We start from the raw sequence: 23,385 nt of genomic DNA, 5'->3' as shown, positions 1-23,385 counted from the left end.
CATCCTTCAATTTCCTCTTGCTACCAAGCGAAATAATTGCTGCTTGATTAAACTTTAAAAGAAAAAGTGGGGGGGAAAGGGTGTCAGAAGAGAGGTTGCCAACACAGGTGAGGGACTTTCCTTTCCTTAAATTGTTTCCCATATCCAAGCACTGAATTTATATCACAAGCCTCTCCATACACAAGAGCATCACAGTGCCTTTACAAATCAAGATCCAATACATGCAGGTGAATGAGAAGAACTATGATCTATTTCAGTTAACTGTTCACAGAAAGAAACCAAATTCCATTAGAGCCCTATCAACTACCTATTCCAACTACCTAAAAATTAGGAGGAGACTGCAGGAACAGACAACAAATAATTTGGTGACTGCATGTTTTAAACACTCAGTTGGAAACCAAGTGTTTTCATACTGTTCACAAGCATCATCTACGTGCAGATCTCATTCCTCAGAGTGTATGTTCTTGGCTTCTCTCAGATGCACTTTTCCCTTTCTCCCTCTCCCTTGTGCAATTACAACATAAGATGTTATTCTGCTGGGCGAGCAAGGGGGAGAAAAAGGAAGGAAAGAGTGGCATTACTACACTAGCTTACCTCTTGCTGTGTCTCCATTGTTTTGGGCTTCCCTCCTAGTAAACAAACAGTGGCTACCTCTGGTATCTTATCACATCGTTTCCAAATAGCAGCATGAGCACTGGATCAGTATCATTGCTGCTTTATTTCCACTTGTCCAATTATGAACAGCATCTCCATAGCTGACATCCCAGTTACACCCTGTGAGTTTGCAAGGCTAAGGTCAGTTCTAGGCTCCAGTGCTGCTGGGAGATCTAAGAAAAAGAAAGGAAGGCCCACCTGATGAAGGTTCATGTAAAAAGCTACTTCCTGGGTTTACCAGCAAGAACTTACCCTTCCTCCCCTTTTTAAAGGAAAGATGAGATTATTGTTAGAAATACCTAATACAGCAAAAGGACTCATCCAGGAAAACCCTCTCGGATCACATCCACACCAGGAACACTTCAGCAGTGTTAGAACCATCATATAGTACATCGGCAAAGCTTCATTTCACACCCATATATTAACAACAGTGTAAAGACAAGCCCTAATAACACACGTGCTTTATCCGTATAACTGAATCTCTGTGAGGACTTCACATACAACAGATCACACCCCTGAAAGATAGTCACACTGATGGAAGATTTTAGTATAGCCCTAGCCTGAGCCATAAGTGAAAGGATTTTTCCACCCCACACTGTTAAGATGTAGATCAACTGGCAGAGAACAGATTCTTAAAACATCAGAGCTGGAAGCTGCATGGAAGAAACAAGTTTTGACCAATGCATTACCACAGCAGCCTGAGTCTTCTCTACAGTAACAGCACCAAAGCCGTAACACCAAAGAAAGTCCATGTGCGGGCTCTGCTGTTGCTCTCACAGGCAATTTCCTGTGACATAGGCAAAAGAGAGTGGAAGATTTGTCTCTACCAAAGACAGCAGCAGCATGTACAGTCCTCCCTCTTTCTTCACCTAGAGCTACTTCGAATACTACTCTTAAGATTACATTGGCAAGCCAGTGCTTGTGTTTGTGAAGGAGAAAAAACAACAACAAAATCAAACGTAATCCATTCATGGATTATTTCAGTGACTGAGAAGTCATTTTGAAAACCTGAAAGATGAGAGGAACACATCAAACTAAGGACCTCAGCTTTCTCCAACAGCAACATGTCATCAGCTCTACATTACCACGTGTACAACAGTAACTCAAGCTCTCTCATGGAAAAGATGCAAAAGTAACAGTGCTGTAGTCTTTATCAAAGGAGACCTGCACCTGGAAAATAACTAGGATTTCTCATGTGAGGCATGTTTGCAGGATATTTGAAATTGAGAGAGACGAGAAAGCTTAGAATAAAATGTCATCCTGACTTCAATCAGCTGTGTTTAGGTTTACAAGGGGAATATACAGTCACATACTATTTACAGATCATTTATTAGGACACAGCATTAGTCAGGAACAGGATTTGTATTCAAATTTATTGAAAATTGAAACTTAGGTACAGGTAATTCATAATCAGCATAACTATTAGTTATTTTTTCTGCACAAATACTTAAAAATAACGGTTTAAAAACTTTATGGTTGTCCTGTAACATTTAAGAGGACTTCCCCATCAATTAATTTAAGAATTAAAGCATTTCCAACCTCACCAATTAGCTATAAGGTGTACCTTCCAACTGTACTCTAAGATATGAATGAATACAAGTCGAGTATATCTAGTTATATCTGTGTTCTTGGACAGAAGTACTTTAGCAAGCTGTAATCTAAGTACAAACATAACTGTTTTCTTAACTGTAGCACGACTTTTTCATTTTCAGCTGCAGATGAATGTGTAGTGGACTTTTGGCAGGTTTAAAGGGAAACTGCCAACTTCAATCTAACTCTAAATCTAGTTTTGTGCAAGTGAGCTTTCACAGAATCTTGGACCAGTAGAAATATTCCCATGGTTAAAGAAGTTAATTGCCATGCAGCAAGTTATTTTTACCAAACACATCCCTGCAGTACAACCAAGTCAAACACAAGTGCTGAAAATGTGACAGTGAAAAAATAGGTAGAATAAGCACATTCTCCAAAAAAAATGCAGAAAGAGGTACTAGCAGAACTACTGGGAAAATAAGTTTATTTCAAGTTAAGTTCTTAGTTATACACAGAAAGTCTTGTTTACTGCATTTTTTTCAAGCTCAGTTAACTTGTAGCTTTCAAAGTCTGTAACTAAAATGGGCTAACTAATGGATAGTCAGTTTCTGAATATTTAGATTGTGCAGTAAGAGGTCATTTATTTGCTCAGCTTCCCCTACCCCCTACACTAGTACTGACACGGCCCATTTGAAGTGCAGAATAATGAAGAGCCCCATTTTTAAGACTTAAGTCTAATATCCAAAGAGATTTTTCCAAAGATTCTTCATTTTGTCAACTTTTCAAAGTACAACAGAATCAACAAAGGAAGTGGCAAATTTTGTAGTGCCACACTTGAAAAGTATTCCTCCATCTCAACGGAAGTTATTGCCAGTTGCTCCACAGCACTAACCTTAAATGGGTGACTGCATGAGGTAAGAGATTACTTCTTTGGAATACGGAATGAAGTTGTTACAGTGAATGCAAAAGCAGGTTTTTATCATAATAAAAGAAGCAACCCTATGTTTAGAAGCAGTTATACTTGCTAAGTATTCTGACACCCTAAACACACCTTAGGACAACAGCCTGCAGAGATTAAGTCTGTATCATAACAAAGAAAGGCAGAACAGAGATAAAAGGAGTAGAAAGCTGGACATCCCTTGTACTGAACGTATCTAGAATAACAATCAAAAGGCTAAAGGCTTAGGTCTGCGAGACAATCAGAAGTCTGTATAAAATGAAACCGGTCTACGTAATTTCTCTTGTCGGGGTGTCCACAAACTACCTGGGGATGGAAGCACTAGGAGCATTTTATGACACTGTGACAGTCATCGCTGCGAAGCCTCCCTGCGGTGTGGCACAGCAGCCACCAGCGATGGGGCCGACGAGAAGGAACCGCACGGCAGCAGCGGGGCGCCCGGCAGGGCACAGCGCTGCCGCCCTCCTGCAGGTGACCTGCGCCCACCTGGCACAACCGCCGCCGCCTCCTCCTCCCCCCAGCCCGGGGCGAAGGGACGCGGGTGCCCCGGTGCCTCCTGCTGAGCCACCCCCCTCCGGCGAGGGAGCGCTCGGGGTTCCCCGGGGAGGACGCGCGGCCGCCACCGCCTCGTTCCTCCCCGGCGCCCAGCCGTGTAATCGGGTCAGGGAGCCGGCAAGGACCGGCCGCCCAGCCGCGGGCTGCCGCGGGGATCGGGTTTCGCGGCTGTGCCCTGCCACCCTGCGCCGGCCCCGGCCGCTCCCTGCGGGCGCGCACGGCCCCCGCCCCGGCCCGCTGCCGCGCAGAGACCCCCGCGCCGCTGCCAGCGCCCGCGGCGCCGCGCCAGGCCGCTCCCGGGGCGATGCCAAGGGATGAAGCGGATCCTCCGCCGCCCCCACGGCAGACGCCTTCCCCCGCCCGCGCGGCCGGGCAGCGGCCACCCCACCTGCCGCACGGCGCCGCGCGGGAGCCCGCCCTCCTCCCCTCCCCGGGCGGGCAGCGGCGGAGAGACCCCCCCCCACCCCCGCCGCACTTGCCTTCGCTTCATGCTGCGGCCCGAGGTGCCTCTGCGGCGGGGGGCGCCGCGCTGTGCCCGTCAGGCTGCCGGCACGGCACGGCACGGCACGGCGCGGCGCGGCGCGGCACAGCGCGGCCCGACCCTGCCCGCCGCGGGAGGGGGCGGGTGGAGCGGCGGCGCGCGTACACCTTGGCAGCTGCCGCCGCCTCAGGGCTGGGCCCCGCCCCGCGCGCGGAGCGGTTGGAGGGGCGGGAGGAGGAGCGCGCGCGGGCGAGCCCAGCCCGCCCACCCGTTGTCTGAAAGTGATACACGGGGTCGAGGGGAGAGCGGCGGGAAGCGGAGGCTCCAGCCGCCCCGGGCCCACGGTGTCGTGAAGGAGGAGGAGAAGGGAAGGAGAGCGACAGCAAAGGAAACGCAGCACTCTCGGCGGCAAACAATAAAAGGACACTCGATTCTCTCCCCGCAGCGCCTTCAAGCTCTCAGATCCTCCCCCGCTCTCTGGCAATGGTACGCTCCCACCGCTCGAATCGCAGCACTATTGGCCGTCCTGGCGGGGTGGGGGCGGAGTCAGGGCGCGCGCCAAACGCGACTGGCGGAGCGGAGATCAAAAAAAGGGGCGGGGCGAAGCGGCAACCATTTAAAGCGCCCCGGGCGGGGCCAGTCTTCGCGTGCGAGGCCGCGCGCGCCGGGGCTGCGGGGGCGCGCGCGCGCTCTGTCACCCGAGCGCGCGAAGGGCCGTTGGGGCGCGCCCCAGTCAAGGCCCTCGGGGCCGGCGCGTGAGGGGCCGTAGGGCAGGCGGGCGCCGCCCCGGGCCTTATTCTCTCCGTGCCCGCTCCTGTCACGCTTGCCTAGGCGAGCGGGCCCCCCGGCTGTTACCCACCTCCTCGAGGGGGAAGTGGGTATTTCCCGTAAACCTACTGCCGACTAGAATCCTGCAAAAAAACTGCCTCCCACACACACACCTCAAACACCCTCGGGCAAAGCGACTGTAGCCCTTCCAGATGAGGCAAGAACAACGAGGGTCCTCTTGGCACGGCGGGCAGCTGGAACAATAGGCGCCGCCACACAAAGCGCTGCCTGTCAGCGAGGGTCCTGGCACGAGCCGAGGTGCACGCTTGGGACGTTTCCACATGCACTTGGCATGCGAGTGTGAGACGCTGATGAAGCCGAGAGCGGGAGAGATGGCACGTAAGACATCGGCAGGAGAGAGGTGGCAAATCGGATCTAAAAATGGCTGGAGAGACGCCTGTAAAATCGTCATGAGAAAGGGCTAAATATATTTTTTTGGTTCAGGGTTGGTTGGGGAGAAGCTTGGAGCTGTGGTCATAGCAACTCCTCCTGTTTGGATCCTGCTGCGTTGGGGAAAATAGCTCATTGCCTGTGTCTCTGTGAAATAAACAAAATTACATCAGATAAATGCCCGCTCCCATTATCCTTGTCTCCTGATTGAATCAACTTGGAAGATTCAAATATTGACTAATCCCTCAGGTTATGCTGCCATAGTAGCAAAAGTACTGGATGGACAAGGAAATGACAAACCCCTATTCTTGAGGAAAGCACTGAGAAGAATATATAAATCTTGAGTATATATGTGTATGTAGGCTTATATATGTGTATGTAGGCTTATATATGTGTATGCGCATCTGATTACTTTTTAAAATGCTCTTAGAAGTCACTGATGGAGTGCTCTGCATCTGAACTAGCAGGAAGAGCACTCAGTTCAGCATATACATATACACATACATGTTTGTATAGTGTATATATATAATTATTTCCCTCCTATCTCTAGACTTTAGTGTGTATAAGCAGTGCGCACCTATATGTTGTCTTTGCCATGATCTACTACGCCCTTGAATTCTTCAGCCAAGGGAGCCGGTTGGTGTGCACCTGAGTAGAGCAGGAATGCAAACCAATACAGAAGCACCGTGAATGACCCAGGGATTAGGAAACAAGTACAAACCCAGGATAATATGATATTAGCAATGGTCATATGAAAGTGCACCAGTTTTCCTTTAAATAGGCATCTCCAGGAGAGATAATTCAGATACCTTTCGCATCCAGAGCCACACAGTCCCAGTGTCCTACCAAAGCCACAGTCTTCCAACCCTAACTTAAGAGAAGTTTTGATCTCCATATTCTATTGGAGATTTTGGCATGAAAAGCAGTCAGGTACTGCAATAACACCTGATTTAAAAAAAAAAAAAAAAGAGATGTCATTCATAAGAGATGCCTAAAACAAGCTCATGATACTGCTGAGGAAATCCTTACTACAATGTGGTGTGACAAATATCAGCCAGAAGTGCACAATTCTTGAATCGCTATCTATATCCCTGCCTGAGAACAGATGGAGGGAAGCCTTTAGCTGATCTAAACTTGGCTCAGCCCACCCTGTGTACTGATGGAGTTTCCATGAGCGCAGAAATTAGAGCTACTGGTTATAATCGCCTGAGAGCCGCAGCCTGCTGATTCAGCTCATGTGTTGGAAAATCTGGCACAGCCACCCATCCTTACCTGAACAGAGGCACAAAGTCGTGCACATACAAGTACCACAGAGCAGGAGGAGCTCCCAGTAGCGGGTATTTCCACCTTTGACATCAGTGAAGGCCACTGATGCAGTAGCTCTTTGCAAGGGAGGCAACAGCTTGTATCACCTGTTGATAGCCAAAATATCAAGGTGTCCTCCTCTGTGAAGATGCAGGTTGAGGATGCATTAGATTATTGAAAAATGAAAGTAGACAGAGGAGCAGGTTTACACACAGTGGTACAGGAGACATTTTAAAATGCTCTCAAAGGGCCCAGTGCGTGCAGTGTGTCCACTGCTTACTAAGCGAGCACCCTGCCTCTCAACCATCAGGTCTGTCAGTTTAACAGTAATCTTCATAAAATGCTAATAAGGACCTGAACAATTGCCATTAGGGAACTGAGGAGCCATCTGCACTCTAGCATGAAGCCATCTATGGCATCCACAGCAAGACTTATACGTCTTGGCTGGATATTTTGGAATCCAGCAGCAGAGATGCTTAGTCATATGACAGGGTTATTTGCATCATGATGCCGTTAAAGTCCCCAAGACGTTTGCACAATGGTCTATAAGAGGAAGGGTTTAAACAAGTAGAACTAAAGCAAAACCAAAGCACTATACTTCCTTGGCATGTCTCTTTTTGTTGCGTGCACGTGGTGTTCAGAGTGGGAGGGGGGTGGAAGGCAGTACTGTACAGAACTTCAGCCTAATAAAGCACACACACAAAAACAAGGGATTGCAACATCAGTACAAAATGGGCTACTTTGTAAGAGCAAGCTAAGAAGCTGAAATCCTGCATCACAGCCTAGTGGAAGACCAGTGTTTCAGGCTGGTGATGTGCAAGGGAAGCCCATTGCCCCATCTTCCCTGGGGACTTTACGGAACTGCTGGTTTGCATTGGGGTAGATAACAGTCACCTCGCCCCAGCCAAGGGGTGATTCCCTGCGAAATGGTGCCTGGAAGCACGGTAAAACTGGGTGCCTCCAGAAATGACCACTAGTGAGCAGATCAGCCACTGAGGCAGCAGTCCCAAGCCAGCCCAGGGAAAAATACCATAGTTCGGGATTCACCTCTTAAAAGGAGGTGAGGTGCTGCTACTCAAAATACGGTCAGAGTATGGCATAGTGTCCCCTTTTTAAAAATCAATATACAAAAATAAGGCCTGACTTTTTACATATTCTGTTTCTAAGAGAAATGATTGAAAGTTCATAAGGGCTAGGTGCTGCTCCCAGTTAGACAATGAGTATAGCAAGGAAGGCAAATTACAGAAGAAAATCCAAGAAAGTTTTTGGTATATCTGTGATATCAAAGCTATTTCCACAGTAAAAATGGCCAAGGAATCTTGAATTCTCTTCTGATGACCTTCCAAGGCTCAAAACTTGCCAGGTGCATGACTGCTCCTGTGGGAATTTGCAATCTCTCTAAAACACAAGAACAGCGAATTCCACAGAAAGCATTCTGTCCCAGAGCAGAGTCCCCACATCTGGAATTGGCAAGTAAAAACACAGCAAGTGGATTTTCAAAAGTGGAGGCAATCACCAAATTACAGGGCTGGAAGGGAAAAGGAGAAGTCATCTAACTCCATCCCTGTGAAAGCATCTCTGTCCCATCTATTTTACTCCTTAAAGACCTTCCCAGTGCTGCAGACACCACGGTCTATCCAGGCAAGATGTTCTTTTGTTGTGATTCACTCTTTTTGCCTTTAGGTTTTCCCTAATGATTAACCTGGATCTCTTTTACCATAATTTACATCTACTTCTCGTCCTACCCATCACAGACAAAGAAAACATTTGTTCCTCTCACTCCTGCAACAGCCTTGTAGATGCATAAAGATCTATCATGTCACTTCTCATTACATCCCCCCTAAAATGCCATTTCTTCTTGCCTGTCCTCCCAGGTTACGTTGTGACACCTCTGGTGACTCTCAGTGTCCACCTTTGGTGGCCCTCACTTTAGTCCATGTCTCTCCCGAATTTCCCTGTGCCAGAACAGCACACAGCGTGTTCCCAGTTGAGGCCTTACCAGTATGATGTAGAACAGAAGGAGTGCTTGGTGTGCTCTGCAAACATCCCTCCTGTTTACGTCTTAGTATGATGTTTACAGTGCCAGAGGATTTATTTTGCTTTCCACATACGTGGCAGTATTTGTAAAAGTCAAGGCCACAACATGAAACCAAAGTGCCACTGAAGAATCTGAGATGCTCTCCATTAACCAGAACTCTTCTCTCTTGTATGCAAGTGTTTCTCTTAAAAGGCACCGCATTTAAATTGCTACCTGCTGGAGACAATTTAATTGAGGATCTCCTTGATGGGTTACAGTCTAATTTTCCTGTGGTCACATCTACTTGGATAGCTAGAGCAAACATTTTTTTAATGTAAAAGTAATCTGTATACAAATCAGCATCTGAATGCTTCCAAAAAAAGAAATATTTCCAGAAGAAACTGAGGGACAGCAGAGAAAGTCTAGTCTACAGAAGTCTTAAAATTTGCTGTCTTCTGCATCACCTGCAACTGTTAGCAGGAGGAGTTGTCCAGGTCTGGAGAAAACATGAAGAGCCGTCTCTCTAAGCAGTAACACAGATGTTCAAATTGTGTTTGAAACACAAGGCAGAAGTCATCAACCACCCAGCATTTGCCTGGTGCAAGTGGTTATTCACTGCATAAGCATTTGAATAACTGTCATATTTATAAAATGATGCTATTTAACCTCCTTCTGCCACCCCTGAACACACACACACACTCACTAATCTGGAGTGATGTTGTGTGCAGGGGTGGGAGCTGAGTTCCAGATAAATTGCTGGTGGTGTTTTATTACAAGAAAACAAATATGAGACTAACTAGAAAAAACTACGTATTGTCTCACTAAGAAAAAGTAGAAACTTCTCTGGGTAAAAACTACTTCAGTTCAATGGGGAAATAAAAAGCTGGCCCATCAGATCCAGTAGACTTTGATCATGTAGAAAAATGTTTCTGACCCTTCAGGCTAAGACAAGAAGCTTTCAGATAGGAGCTAATAAGAAAAGTTTCTCTAGGGGTACATGTAAATCTGCTGAGTGGTCAGTGTATACTAAGCATTTGGGAGCATTCTAGGAATAAGAGACTCTCCATGTCTGTGCATACACACTGTAAATAATTCCACTACTCACGGATTTTCCAAGCAGTAAAATGTAAAATTGCAGATGGGTTTGCTGCTACAACTCAGGACTGTAGACATACAAGAAGCTAATGAGAAACACACAACTTTCACTTCACTCTACTGTAAATGTTCTAAGTAGAGGTAACCCAAAACAAAGGCTACACAAGGGCAGAAAACTCCCTCCCAAGCTTGTACAGTATGGTAAGGGCTGGAAAGAGTAGCCCAGCTGAGTTTGACTTCACGATTCCTCTAAGAACAACAGGTGTGGTGTGTAAAGAGGTGCAAGATCATCTAAAGCAATAAGACAGATGCATTTCAATAAGCAAAATATAGATATGCAAGAAGACCATACCCAGCTGACGTACTACTAGACTGTTGCCATACTATGTGATTAACACGTTAAACAAAAAATCAGATGTACAGCATTTCCTTGTACTCAGCTAGTCCCTAAGAAAGACTAAAGGAACAGATTTAAAAATACCTTGGTGAAATGTAATAGAGAAAAAGTCCTGCAAGGTCATCACTGAGATGCATCATTGGTTCTTTACCTCATTTGGGCTATACAAATTCTACACAAGAGCTGCCTGTGTAGGGGTCCCCTGAAACTGGCTTTCTCCATGTATCATGCATTAAGGTCTGAAAGGCATGTTTACTGTTTGGAGTTTGGATTAGGAGAGAGCCTGAGCTATGTTTTGTGTACTTGTTTGTAAAGCAACAACTGTTTACTCCTTTAACCAAGCAAAAGTTGGCCTTGGTTGAGAACCTGTTTGCTTTACTAGTACTATTAGATTTGTCCTTTGACAAGCTATAAAAAAGACTCTACCTATGTCCCATTCAAATTCATCACTGTTTACAGAAGTATTGATAAAAAGGGGAAAGTAAATCAATGAAGTCACTTTATTGAGCCTGAGAATGTGGAACTACTATTAATAAAACATGTTGATGTTGTTTTATGGATAGGTCAAAGTCCTGGTAAGGGTGTGTTTGTCATTCTAATTTATGTGCAATTTCATCAACAAAGTATTTGTTATTGCAGTATTGTATTTATTCATCTCCTGTTTTCCTCCCCCACAGCCAGAACATCTGCAAAACATTTCTGAATCTGAGCTTGTTGGGATAGGGCCCATTACTTTTACATATTTATGAACTGTGTGGTACACTGGCATTCATTCAGCAAAGACTGCTTCCCGAGGCTCATGCACAAGTGACATAAACCGGTATGGCTTTATGTGCAAGAGGTCCACATGTGCAGAGGTCACACAGGGGGCTGGAAATCCACTTACATCCAGAAGTACTTAAACTCCACTGCTGCAGAAGAACAGAACTATCTGCTAATATCTGAGTGAAGCAAGAAGGCAAAAAAAGGAAGAACGGATATTTATGGCGTCCTAAGGAATTGTAATGAAGAGTAATGGGATAAAATTGAATGAAAAGAAGTTGTATCTGACTCCAGAAACATTCTCTATATCAAAATATTTTTAAGCCTGGTCAAAGAGTCCAAAAAAGCAAATGCTACCATGCTTGTCTTAGTTATAACAGACTGGACAAAGCAGAACACAAGACTTGTTCTGGGGGTGGAAAAATGAACAAATAATTCATCTCTGATTTCTGTTTTTCTTCTGTTGTAGCCCAGCCTCTCATGCCAACACTCACACAGGCACAGCTTTATATTATGTACACACTGGAGGGAGTGTATTCTGCCGTCATTGTGCAGAGCACTTACACATGTGACTCCCATTACCACAAACAGAAGCGATGTTCATAAATTGCCCTTGTGTGCCTGGACTGAGCAGACCTGTCCCTATTTGCCTTTCTGGCTGGATTGCAAACAATGCCTTTCTGAAGTCGAGGTTGTAAGATTTTCAGACCTCGTGAGAAAGAACGTAGCCCATCTCCTCTCAACTGTGAGAGACATCCATGCTCCAAGGATCATTCGTCTGCCTAAATCTGCACCAGCAACAGAGCACGAGCACAATCACAGCCTAATAGTCTTCATGGGATTACAGCTAGAGATGCCCCAGTGCTGCCGTCTGGCCAAGGAACAGAACAAGCACCAAATTCATCTGGAGAAAAAAAAAATCCCCTTAGCTTTCATGTGAGCAGGCTGCAGGCTGATAAGAATTTCAGATCTGTGGTGTACAAGATCCCTCTGATTTCTTTTTCCTTATAGTTTTTTTGCAATGCATTATTATTTTTTACAAAGCAGCATGTTCTTCTCACAGATCTCTAGACTTAATTAATATTTTTCAGTTGAGAATTTAAAACTGATTATCATACCGTTCTGTAGCACAATTACATTTATAGATACCTATTGTTAGCCATGCTAGATTGATCTCACCCATGGCTTTTGTACGTTTGACTGCTACCTGTCTGTACGCTTGACTATGATATCCATGTGCTACGGTGGAGTGTGGTGGATCTTTGCCAATATAATCGTCCTTTTTATCAGCAGTTTATCCGATGCATTTGTTTGGCTCACTGGAATGAAATTGCTTGTAACCCTATCCTACGTAGGGCAAATACTCTTTCTGCACCTGTTCCAAGCGGCATTTGGTTTACTTACTGCTTAAATTCTTAATCTCAAAAAACCAAATACGTTAGCATGTATAACAAAGGCTGCAATCATGAATTAAATTAAAAAGCTGATCTTTGTATAGTACCCTCTCAGCTGGTGAGAGTACACAACCTGGTATCAATGCATTAAGGTACGGATTGGGTGGCACTCACTGCAAGCTGCAGATACTGCCTTGCAGATTTAATTGAGCTTCATGTGAGAAACCTGCTGCTAATGGGTAAGTCTGCGGCTCCTGCAGGACTTCATGCCTAGAAAAAAAATCTAGTAGTAGCGCATTCATGGATTTTGTGTGAAGCCTATTCAGAAGAGCTAGCACAAAAGAAAATTCCTCCCCTTAGAAATTAGAAACCCCAGAACGTTATAGTCAATAACAAACAATAAATAACATTTTCAGCAAAAAGGTATGAGAAGCCAGCTGGATCAGTACTCACGGAGCAAGGCTGCATAAGTGACCTTCTCGCATAGGTCACATCCTCCCCGACAGGTGTTCATAGTTCTCCCACCTCTGCCAGGGCAGGCATCTAAACGACAGCCTGCTCGCCACCCCTCATACTCTTCCTCCGCACAGGTTTCTCCCTGGAGAGCTCGCACAAACAATTTTCTCTAGGCTTGCAAGGTAAAGCCAAAGTAAAAAAGAAATGGGATCTGGGATGCGAATCTCCTTCTGTACGTCTTCCCAAGAGCATCTCGCAGGGTCTCGGGGAGGCTGTGTGACGATGGGTCTGGCTGCCCATTCGTCACTGTTGCCACGGTAACGGAGCAGTGGTCCCTTGTGGCTTGGTAAGGGAGCAGCAATGGGAGCACTGAATGTATGCATTGCCTCCTCCTTTGAGGATTCCTGTGACCTGGGTACTCCACTCACTTATTTTTTAAAAAGGCAGTTTTATACAGAAAGTACTTCCCTCATATTGCCCCGACCCCCCGCTTTGGTTACTCCACTCCTGGAGCTCTACAGCATCTGTTAATCTTGTTTGTATGGCATAAGAAAGCTGGCATAGCCCCAAGAGAGTCTCTCGCTTCCTCTGGGAAATACTCTGTCATGTGAAAACAGGAAAAAAAGAAACCTTGTTCTGGTAAGCATCTGAATATCAGCACACACTGACCAGTGTTTGGAGAAGTGCTAGGACAAAGCGATATAATTTTGTCTTTCTGAGCAGGTGAATGAGCAGCTGGGACAGCAATAGGGTATTTTTCTGCCAAGTGTTCCTCTGCCAACGCGACCGAGTGCAAGTGTGTCTGTGAGGCCCTGTTACAGCTATGGGGAAGCTCAGGGCAGGCACAGTTTCTTTGTTCGTGTCACCTCAACTGAGACATTCTGATGTTATCCTTTCTGAGTCTCAATATTGCTGTTTTCTGCTTGTTTAAGATATTTTTTATTGTAACATTGACATAAATATTATTAATAATGTAAGGCAGGACAGTCCACAGCAGCAAAGACCTACAGACTGGGCTATAATGAGAGAAACAGCCAGGACTGCAGAAACAGGCATTCTTTTGCTGGGCAATGGACAATTCAGGCTTGTTTTGGAAAGCAGATCCTTGGATAGTTAAATAATACCACTTGTTTATGGAATAGACTATTTATCTCATCTTCTTAACAAAATGTTGCAAATGGTTCTTTGTTGCTTTCCTTATTATTCTCTCCAAGTGCTTCTTTTAAGGTGATGGATTTCCACTCTCAGGACGCCAGTAACAAACGCAGCTCTGTGTGCACATAGGTGGTACAGAAAAAAACCAAACACACAGAAGTAAACCCCACACATTTGCTTTCTTAGCTAACTTTCCTATCTTCACTTTTAACTCAGGTTGTTTGAGCTTTCCCTGACAGTGGCTCATCACAACTTGCTAGCTAGGGACAGGCCTCCAGATGCCAAAATCCAAATATGAAAGATCCCATTATGATAGGGGGTTAAGTACCTTTTTGCCCCACTATAATCTGAAGCAGCAGAGATGGGACTAGCTCAGAACAGCAGTATCAGCCAGAAGGGTTAAAAAGACTTAAACCAGATTCAAAAAACTGTGAGTGGGCTAAAAAAATCTCAGATGTTAAAAACAATAACAATTCAAGCCTTTTTACTCGTCTTTGCCTCTGCCTTCAGACTGAGTTTTCCAGCTTTTCTCCAACACACTACAAGGATTATAATTTAATTTGACTCAGAAAAAAACTTTGATTTCTCCTATGCTTATGTGGTTGTAAATGTGGGGCTTGGAGAACATCACCGGGTGCAGTGATGGCCAGGACAATGCCACTAGACTTGGCAGTGCAGAAGTATGTCTACAAAGTAGGCAAGCCCATCTAGGCCCAGTCTCAGAAAGTCTGGAGCCTTCACATTAAAGATGATGGAATTTAACAGCATCCTCCCCACACCTCCTTGCATGGTGGCTTTGTGGCTTGTTCAAAATTAGTGCTGAGTACACCCAGACTTACGAGCATCTGGTTCCACAAAGATATGAGGTTACTAAAAATAAGAAGTCATGTTATAAAAATTCATGTTAGCATGGGCTGCTTCTTCAGTAATCTTAAGTGAGAACGCAAGAAGATCAGAAACTGAAGTGCACATAATGTTAAATAGCAAGAATGCTGGTTGGTACATATAATTAAATATATCTGTCTTACTGACTCCCGCCCCCTACGCCTTCCCCTAGACATTTTTATGCTTGGCTTACTGAAAAGACTTGGTGCCTCTGAGTGTGACAGCATGAAACCATTCAAAATAAAGCTGTCCCCTGAAGAAGACAATCCTGAGAAGGAACGATGCTGGGCTAGCAGGGGGTATGAAAGCAGTAAGGAACGTAGGGGAGAGGAGGTGGCTGGACTTGGGCTGCAGCAGCAAGAAGCCTTTTCGATTTGCAGCTTTATCCTCCCACAGTCAGAGCATCAGCTAGAGCTATTTAATGGGATCACAAGGGCTGCTGTACCATTACTTACGGAAAAGGGTATAAAAATGACAGCAGCTAATAAGCACCAATTTCTCATCAGTCGCCTCATCAGGCTAATTTCCCAAACAGAAGGTTTCAGAGGCTAAATGGCTGGAAATGACATTCCAGCTGCTGGGTCCAGGCCAGTATGGAGCGAGTAAATCCCTGCGCCTGCACACTCCATTCTCAACCACAAACAAAAGAAAGCTACCCTCCATGTACGTCCACAGGAGGACATAGATGTCATTAACTGACCTGAAAGGCTAAAGCCAGAGCACATTTATTATTCCTCACAATTAAGAGGCAACAGGAGCAGGAACGTGAATGTCCCTTTGTCTGTAAGTGTCCAGACTGCCTTTGTGGTCATGAAGTTCCCTCATAGAAAGGAAGTCTTTGTCTGGACAGCAAGAAAGCCTTAAAAAAAACCCCCGGACTTGGTGGACCAGGGTGGAAACACACCTTTAATTGAGGAGTTAGTTCAGAGGAGATGTCCGTGTGTCCGAGGGAGGAGGCTGGCTGGTGCGAAGGGCAGAAAGCGGACAGGGATGCATGTGTGGTCCGAGAGCAGGATAAAGGCAGGGAGCCTGTGTTCGTGTGTGTAGGAAGGGAGCGGATTGTTTGTAGTGGGAGTGGAGTCCGTGCACGTGAACTATAGATGTCAAAGCTGGAAAGAGCTTGTTGGCCTTTTTACTTTTTCTCCTCTTAGCCACTGACGGCTTGAAAAGTTGAATCTTCCACTCATTGCAGCAAAGGATTTAATGCAGTATTGTCTGCTCTGGTATCATCAGTCACTAATTAGGTAATTCTGACAAAAAATATGTGACAAGATTTGTTCTTTCAAACACTGAGGTTCATTTTTGCTCTTAGTATCACTATCCACATATTTTTTAACATGCATTTAATTTTTTTCACTACGATCTATAGTTAGCCTTATCAATTAGTATCTATGCTGGTTTTCTATTTTTAAAAGATGGGCCCACATTTGCTGAATTTTTGCTTGAAATTCTGCAGTGCACTGCTGGTAAAATTAACTCACAACAAGTTTTCAAGGCTATTAGCAAGTTACCACCACACTAGAATATATTCTGTGCTAAATGATTTGGATGTGCTAGGCTTTTTTCACAATATTTTCACACCTGATTTTCATGGAGACCCTTGTTCCTGCTTGTCTATATTACTATTAACTGCTGCTATGGTCATGCCTGTTATTGATGCGTTTCTGGAAAGCTCAGCAACTCAGCAATTTCATAACTGCATTATAAATAATTAAATCAACCGTTCTTCCTCACATCTACTTCTCATTTATTAATGGACTTTTTTCTAGGCAGTATTTATCATCTCTCATCACCATCCAATATATATACTTGGGGGAGGAATGCAATTAATTTGGCGATCCTTCTGCCAAAACTTCCACTGCCTTCAGTCAGAGATTTGTGGGAAGAATACCTGATTATGGCCTGTAGGAGTTGGTCCTGTTTCTGTACACTAGGAATAGGCCGAAGTGAGTGCCCACAGGCGGGCAATGGAGTCCCATGGACTTTTTAACCCACGGGCATTTTAAGAGAAGCATGAAAAGGTGGGTTTATAAATACGAGAAGTGGAAGGTGAAAGACATGGGGGAAACCTGGCAAGGTGAAAGAGGATTCTGTGACATAAGAGCAGAGCAAACTGAAGATTTTATATGATTAACTCCTGTTAAACTCTGGTTAGGTTTGGGGGTTTTTGTTTGATTTAAACTTTTCAAATAACAGAGGAGTGGATTTTATCTTTCCCCCCTTTTCTATCATCAGACAGCTGTCCAAATATTTTAGCATGTGATTGTGGAAGCACAAGACTGAAAACTTCTGAATTCTGCCAAGAGAAAAGTACAGGAAAACAAAGGCAAATGCCTGGGGTAGATCTAGCTGCCAGGATCTCCTGTCCCCAGGGAACTACACAGAGGAAAAGGGAGATGTCTGATAGCTTTCATTGCTTACAGTGACAGTGTCCTGGGTCAGAAGGAAACACACACTTTTGTAGTCTTTTTGAAGGAGGGTAGCAAAGGTATCAGAGCAATTAGCAGTCTATTAAATCACGGCTTTCTTGAAGGTCGTTGGCTTGATCTATGGCACCAGCTGCTTGTATGGTACCTGCTTAAGATGGTGAGTTCTCAGGTTGCAGGTAAATTGAAAACCTATTTTAGGCAGTGTGGTAAGTTGGTCTTTGAATTTAGGAAATCAGAGCTATATGCCTGCTCTGCAGCTATACTGGCCTGGCATGAAACAGGTCTTCCTCCAGCAGCTTAAGGGTTCATCAGCAAAGCAGTGATTCAGGCCAGCTAACTAAAGTCGCATCTCTTCACAAGTTCTCTCAGGAGTTTATGCTACATAAGTGTGGGCAGCAGGTGATAACACAAACCTAAATATGCCACAGCCAGGAATCAAGTTGCAGTGATTGTCTGCCAAAGAATCCTATCTTATTACTGCAGGGCAACAAATTAATCCATTAAAAAATAGCTTTTGCTTGCAGCAGTGTCTTTTGCCACACTCATTCAGTGATTCCTCCACATCAAATGACAGAACAGCTTTGTCTTTCCCTCCTGCTTAAATTAAAGCCATAGGTCATGCCGTAACTATATCCTATCTCCCAGCAATGGCAAATGCTAAATTTTGCAAAAGAATGCGGACCAATTCATCCTACTGGGGAGAAGTCAAAGGAACAAGATTTATTCCTGAAGCTGGTCATCATTCTGTGCCCTGAAACATAGAGCTGGTGACACTTCTCGTTTTTGTTAGGCCCATATGATAGCCAAAGTTACTCAAACAAACAAGAAGCCTTTGGCTGTACTGCATGTAATCTCCCATCCCAGGGAATTAAGCAGATGGTTATTAAAACTGCAATAACACCCACACTGCAAACACGTTTAAACCCTAAAGGAAGAAATTATCCCTTCCATCAAAGACAGCAAAATCATTTAATGATTTCAGGAAGCCTTCATACTCCAAACATCCTCTAACCATTTTTATTCCACTTCCATTTAATTACCTGAATGATTAATTAAGGTTAATCAGCTAATGTGTTGCACCATGCTTTGAATAAGTAAAGCACTGTATAAATCATTGGCATGAATTGTTTATTAGGCTATTATTTATTTCACTGTTGTTGCTCTCTGGGCTCTTCCTATTCCTTTTCGTATTCACTTCTATAGGCAGTGGCCAGTGCTACCACAGCTATTATTTCTAGCCCAAGTTATACAGTCAGCAATGCCATCCCCCTGTGGCTGTTTCAAGAAAATATAGCTTTTCTGGCATCGTCACAGGTATTTTTATGGAACCTGACTTCACAGCAAAGACCTTTTGCCCTGTTATCCACTTAACAGCATTTTTACCTTGACACCAGGCTCAGACTCCAGCCTTGCAGCATCTATCCCCTGCCTGCATCTGCACAGTGATGATAACAGACAGAGACTCCCTTTGCTCAGCACGACGGCAGAAACCGGGGGTGGGTGCAGCCTCTCCCAAAATGGGATCGATTTCCCAGCTGAGCCCTGGAAATATCTGCAATTCTGTCTTTCCTTTAGGAAGCCTAACCAGGGCTCTCTTGGTGCCGCAGGGCCTGAGCACAGACTACGACAGACTCATGGTTAATGTGGCCTTCAAGGACAAAGAGGAGACTTGTCTGCAACAGAAATCTCAGCCTTCCGAAAAAGGTTTAAGGCCACCTCCCAGCTTCCCCACAGTCTTGTATGACTGAGCAGGCCATTTACAACTACATGTACAACCATTGGTTTGGGGTGTCTCAAGTTGCAGTTGAGACACCAGAGACATGACTTCAAAAACCAGGACATATCCCTTCAGTTGAAATTAGCGGGCTCCATAATTATCATCTCTATGAGGTAAATGTACAAAACACTGGGTTTGCTTTGTTTTTGTTTAACTGTCAGCCATATAAATCCTGCTTTATAATTGAGAGTCAAGTCAAGTTCTTTCCTTCTTACTCATAAATAACATTCAACAGGCCAAAACAGGCCACGGGGATGCCAAAAATATAACTCTTTGGAACTTGGTAAACAATTTTGTTGATACTGCTGAAAACAGAGCAGAATCATTTTCTCCTAGCATGTTGGCTCTTCAGAGGTAATGACAACTCGTTTCTTTGAGTCACTGAACTCGGCAAACCCAATTGTGAGTGCAACCGGGGCAGGCTGAGCTGGTGAATCTCGTGATCCTTTCTCTCATGTTCCAGTTTACTTGAACTCCTTCTAGGGTCTCCAAAGCAAAATACTATCTCACATTCAGACAACAAAGCGGCAAAGGACAAGGCCAGAAATAAAGTCCCTGTAATGCTCCTGTCTTCCTTGCCTAGGTCACTGCTAGACAAGCATAGGACTATTTCTAAGCAGAGAAGGGAAAGAAGAGAGGAAAGCATGGTAATAATTCAGTCCTCACAATCCCCTTTCGTTCTCTGTTTTCAGATTAGAAGCAGCTATTCAGCACGGTTTGGGGGGCACTATGAAGCCCTGCTTTCTTCTAAACCTTCCTTGGCCCTCATTAACTCTGGAAGAAGGCTGCTAACAGCACTGGTTGCCAGCCAGGGCGGCCATGCAAAGCATCCATTGCAAGTTTTCCAGGTAAGTCCCACAGTGATGTCCAGGGGTTCACCCAGCACAAGTGCCAGTCACAGTCCCCAGTGCTGAGAAATTATGGGATTTGCAGTGAGTCAGCAACTGAGGAGCAAGGAGCCAGGGAACAAAACAAAGGAAGAAAAGCAAAGCGAAACGAATGGACAGAGCAGAAAAGAAGCATATAGAAAACAAAAGAGATATCAGAGCCACTTAATATATTTTAACTAATTTGTGACTGGCATCTAAATACCAGGAGAGCTAGTTAAAGCACCAGAAAGGCGGCATACTTGTCCTGAGACCTCTATGCACATTATACAGGCATTATAAAGGCAGTATGGAGAATTCAAATATAGGGGTTCAAGTCTATGTATTACTGTGTGTATGTGCATGTTACATGGTACCAATAACTCTGAGAGCAGAAAATCATGAGTCAGGCCTTGCATTATAACACGATAGGCTTAAAAACCTTAAGATTTTGAGTGTTTAAAAAAGCAACAACAACAACAAACCAAAAATACCCACAACAAAACAACAAACCAAAACAGGACTATGAGCACTTTTTTGCTACAATCGCAAAAGTGAACAGAAGTGATTGCTGAAGTTTGTCTGTCTGCCACCCATTGGTACCTGTGCTGGGGAAGGCACACAAACCAGCTGGTGCGTTCTCTGCTGTAAATATAGATTTGCCCTAACTGTCCTGACTGACGGCTTTCTCTGATGGACATAAACAGCAAATGACAAATCTGGAACAAATTGAAGTAAAAGGCTGGTGAGATGCTGCCTGAGTGCCCTCTACAAAATGTGAGGAACAGCCTTATGGAGAAGACTGGGCAGAAGAAAAAGTTTATAAGGGTTTTGTCTTTTTCTTCACTGAATCAAGAAGGAAACAATATATGGATCTTCCTTGTCTTTGGCTACAGTCGCTCTGTGAAACCAGGGTGATCAGTTTCTGTGGCTCATTAACTCAGGCTACTGAGGTTTCATGGAGATCAATGTATCATTTAATAGGGAGAGGCTTTTCAGCTCTGCGAGATTTTATCTGCTGATGACTACCACGATATTTATAGACATATCCATCAGGGTAACAGCAGGAAGCAATTCTCTAGGGGTCGAATTTGGTGGATTCCCCCCCATTTAAACTCCATTATGGATGCTGCTTTCTGTATAGGATTAACCACTTAACTCACTGAATCCTGAACATCATCAGCTATTGTTCACGAGAACTGATGATATCCATGGCTTAGTTGTGGGATGGTTGACTTGTTTTCAGCCTCAATTATCTTTTCAGAGAATAAGGTCCTTTGTTAACCTCTGACTTGCTAAGCAATGTGTAGGCAGCCTATAAAGTACTTCCCAGTTCTCTTTTAACCCTATGATTTGGGCAGCTCTAGAGATTTAGTCCCATGATTGTCCTATTTCTGACCAGTCTGAATTTTCAACTGTCACATGAATAGCAAGACCAGAGAACCAGCTTTGATCACAGCAAGTTTAGGAAAATAAACAACAGTGGCTTGGAAGATCAAGGCAGAAACTATGTGCATATTATGCAAAGTGCTTTAATGCTTTCAGCCTAGCTTTTGGTAATGATTTACAGAGTGTGCTTCCCTGCTGAGACTATTTTGAGGGTCATCTCCTTTGGGCATTTAGCATGCACTGATTCTATCTCCTAAAATTATCTGAGTATCTTTCTAGTATTGAATTTCTTCTGGTGAACACACCTTTTGGCATGAGACAGCCTTGCAAGGGGAACTTAGAATAAGCCTATTGTTCCAGCAGCTCACAGTGCATAGGGAATGTTAACTGCTGCTTAATTTGACTCAGAAAGACAGATGCTGAGTCCTGGCATGGACAAGCGTTCTTGAATACAAATAACAAATTTGAGTTATTTAAGGTTTTGTCTCTAATCGCCAGAGCTATCACCAGCCATGTCTGTCCATCCTCTCTCCCTTTCAAACTTACCATGACATCCTCACCCCCCTATTTCTCTTAACCTTCTCTCATGTTTACAGTGACCTCCACCCTCATGACTTGGTTGGATGCCTGGTAACAGCCTGACACACCAGCACGCAGCTCTCATCTTCCTTTGCCTACTGCCCTTCTAGTGCTTCCTCGCAAATAGACTTAACGAGAAACATGAGGGGAGATGCGATCTATCCTTGAGTGCAAAAATGAAATTCCCAGTCTCTGGTAGAACCCACTCCATTTTCCATCCTTGAAGGTCTGGTCAAAATTCGTGCATGAATCTCATGCCCATTATTTTGCTCTTGAGTAATTTTATTCTGCTAGTCTGTACAGCTGCAGTGTACTCTTGCTCCTTTGCTTTACACTAGTCCATTTCTTTTCATCCAGGTATGTCAGAACAGTCCATAAATACAACTTAAACTACAAAACTAGTAAGTCTTCTGTCAGGTAGGAAAGACTGACATTATCATCTCTGTTTCATGAAAAGAGAAGCTGATGTTCAGAGAGATAAAAATTTTATAGGAAGAAGTCTCCGGTCATCAAACTCTAATCCAAGACAGCTTGGGATCATTTTAATGTTTCAAATGTACTTATCCAAGACACTTTTAATTTTTAGCTAAATCAAGACACTTGTGCAAGTCTATTAATTAGTAGAATTGTTTTTTAAAAATGACTACATTATATAGTTCCTTAATCATCTTAGAAACACCCGGAACAGCTGAAGAAGTCATCATCAGGTCCCCCACCTTGCCAGCAACACTGACAGACCTTAAATGCCCTGCCCAGCCTCACCAAGAACTCTCAACCTGCACCTCCTGCCCAGTGGTCCTGGGAAGGAGGGCTCCACTTAAGCCCCATCCTGGGCACTCAGGCCTGGCCTGAGCTACAGTTGTAGCTGTGCAAGTCTGCAGACCTCTCTCTATCTCCTGGGTGGACGTTGGACCTGTGTTGTACTCCTGCCTGCTGCTGATCCTGACTGCACTCCCAGGATGGACCCTGAACCTAATTAATCACCTCACCTTGCCTGGTGTGGTTGATGAAACCTATTATCAGCACCCAATGCTGCCCATCCTGCTCAGGTTGTTTGGGTTGTGACTGCACCCTGGTCAGGGAGGACACTGCCCCTGCCTGCCCTGGGCTCACCCTTGGTCCACAGCTTGTCCTCTGCTCTTTCTGCTCCCCAACACCCTCATCCCCATCACCAGGTCATTCTAAGCAAAAGGCTGTAAGAAAGATGGGGACAGACTTTTTAGCAGGGCCTGTTGCAATAGGACAAGGGGTAATGGTTTTAAACTGAAGGAGGGGAGATTTAGGCTAGATGTGAGGAAGAAATTTTTCACAATGAGGGTGGTGAAACCCTGGCCCAGGTTGCCCAGGGAGGTGGTCGATGCCCCATCCCTGGAGACATTCCAGGCCAGGCCGGACGGGGCTCTGAGCAACCTGATCTAGTTGAAGATGTCCCTGCTCATGGCAGGGGGTTGGACTGGATGAGCTTTGAAGGTCCCTTCCAACC

The 23,385-nt window shown here is 44.7% G+C and overlaps 1 protein-coding gene across 14 annotated transcripts in view; it reads right to left on the bottom strand.

The window, feature by feature from the left end:
* Window positions 1–4,351, bottom strand: part of MICAL3 (microtubule associated monooxygenase, calponin and LIM domain containing 3) — a 163,761-nt gene extending 159,410 nt beyond the window's left edge. For all 14 annotated transcript variants that reach the window (XM_065645013.1, XM_065645046.1, XM_065645037.1 and 11 more), the window contains exon 1: window positions 4,177–4,351. The gene's annotated coding sequence lies outside the window, so the exon portion shown is untranslated. The remainder of the gene's footprint in view (window positions 1–4,176) is intronic.
* Window positions 4,352–23,385: the final 19,034 nt, after the last annotated feature.

The sequence above is a fragment of the Caloenas nicobarica genome, chromosome 1, assembly GCF_036013445.1.
Source record: "Caloenas nicobarica isolate bCalNic1 chromosome 1, bCalNic1.hap1, whole genome shotgun sequence".
In the NCBI taxonomy this organism is placed as follows: domain Eukaryota; kingdom Metazoa; phylum Chordata; class Aves; order Columbiformes; family Columbidae; genus Caloenas; species Caloenas nicobarica.
This window is presented reverse-complemented; position numbering and strand designations above follow the sequence as displayed.